This window comes from Oncorhynchus clarkii, chromosome 5, assembly GCF_045791955.1.
Source record: "Oncorhynchus clarkii lewisi isolate Uvic-CL-2024 chromosome 5, UVic_Ocla_1.0, whole genome shotgun sequence".
NCBI classification, from domain to species: domain Eukaryota; kingdom Metazoa; phylum Chordata; class Actinopteri; order Salmoniformes; family Salmonidae; genus Oncorhynchus; species Oncorhynchus clarkii.
Genome location: NC_092151.1, coordinates 27,467,940 through 27,469,907, shown reverse-complemented (window position 1 = coordinate 27,469,907; position 1,968 = coordinate 27,467,940). Strand labels below are relative to the sequence as shown.

General features: G+C 42.1%; 1 long non-coding RNA gene across 1 annotated transcript; it reads right to left on the bottom strand.

Annotated features, from left to right (window-relative positions):
• LOC139409924 (uncharacterized) lies at nucleotides 1–1,711 on the bottom strand. The gene is made up of 4 exons (XR_011634441.1): nucleotides 1,688–1,711; nucleotides 1,532–1,561; nucleotides 1,130–1,185; nucleotides 1–661 (listed from the first exon to the last, which is right to left on the bottom strand). It is a non-coding gene; the product is annotated as an uncharacterized lncRNA (long non-coding RNA).
• Nucleotides 1,712–1,968: the final 257 nt, after the last annotated feature.

Below are 1,968 nucleotides of genomic sequence, written 5' to 3'. Positions count from 1 at the left end.
GACAAAAAACATTTTACATTTACATCCCACCCTGAATGTAAGCCAGGGCGGGATCAGCCAGCGGAGGCTTCCCGCATGTGCGATTCATTTGCAGTCTGGAAATGGAGGGGTGAACATCTCCTGCTCTGACTGCAGCTGGGCGGGACTGCTGTGCGAGGACTGGGCCGCCCATGAGAGCTTTGGGACGGGGCTGGGGCCCACGACAGCACCCGCTGCTCGTTGAGAAGAGTAAGAATGATACGTGCTTTCAGGTCAGAGTCTCCAAAAGTCTCCAATAACACCAGAAAATGTTTTTCGCTAGTAGATTTTTGAATACTCGCTAAATATAGCAACAAAGTCGCTAAGTTGGCAACACTGCTGACAGGTGCATACGAGACAAACAGAAATTAAGCCGATGGTGGAATACAAAAACGTTATTGTTCTCTCAACTACATTGCAAATAGATTTATGCAATAGATTTCTTGGAAAGAAAATTGAAATGGGGGTGTTAAAGTCAAGCAATCTATCCATGTGGAAGTCCTTTCATGTCCATTCAGTTCGGCAATGCTAGTCAGTATATGACCACTGTGGCATAGTCATGGCCTTGTTCAAACTTGACTGAGTAGGATGGAGGAGCACCAGCATGGGACACGGTGGCATAGCACAAATCATCTTCACCTTCCTGTTATTGTAACAAAGGGATGAGGACAAATCACTATTTGAAAGAAAACATCAAATCATCAAATCCTTTCAATAAACCACAATTCCAACTGTTATTCATTTATAACATGTTTATATGTTGTGTGCCAGCCCACTGTACTGTTTATGCACAGAAAACCAAAAAAACACTATGGTGGCAAAGTGGAGGAAAAATGTGAGGCAGCTACATAAAAACATAATTATGTCATGGCCTTTTCTTCTTCTCCTCTTCATAATGACACTGGATGGTGACTTTTGACCACAGCCCTCTGGGCTTCCACCCAGGCAGCTCTGACCCCTTTACTTGGAGGGAGCATTGGTTGTGGCTGACATTTGATCGACCAAGCTCCTTGAGTTTAGAATCCACATAGAACAAACACTGCTGACCCTCTACAAGGGCAGAGGACTCACTGCTCAGCTCAACCACCAGGGTCACAAACTTCAGGCTTACTGAGATCTGGTGCTTCTTCTGGGTAATCCAAGTGTTTGTCTGTTTCTCCTTGTCCCCTTGAAGGATGAGGAAAGAGAGAGGTAGTTGAGGAAAGAGAGAGGTAGTTGAGGAAAGAGAGAGATAGTTGAGGAAAGAGAGAGGTAGTTGAGGAAAGAGAGAGGTAGTTGAGGAAAGAGAGAGGTAATTGAGGAAAGAGAGAGGTAGTTGAGGAAAGATAGGTTTGAAAACATTGTAGTGAAAAAACTACGATTTGTGTCCGTTCTAAAACTAATTCAACATGCAAAATTATTCCCTTCTTTAGAGCGCAACATTTATTTCCCAGCCTTTGATTACCATGCAAATCACAAAAGTACATCCCTAATGTTGAATGACAAAACAAGCAAGAGAAGGGGAGAAACGTACCTGCATCTGTTAACTGTAGTTCAAGAGAGACTACAAGAAATGTCGTTCATTGTTATTCCAACCAAAAGTACAACTAGGGATATTATTATGGAAGTCAATTATTTGACATTTTATTAGACAGTACAATAATGATATTATTAATAGTACATAACTCACACATAAGGCACCAGCAGCACATTCATTGGATCACGGTTAAGAGTTCTTTAAACCTGCCACCTGTTATTATGTATAATACAGAGAGAGAAGTGAAACAGGATATATGGAAATGAGAAATGCTTTCGGGGGCGACTATCTTCACATGCTCTGGAAAATGTTTTTAGAAATATACACAGGAGCTGTTGGTTGTAGATAATGACTCAGGCAATGCCACAGTAGTGAGTGTGAGAGTGACACACTGTATTTTGCGTCTCCCCTCTCTCCTTTTATGGTGAAACAAT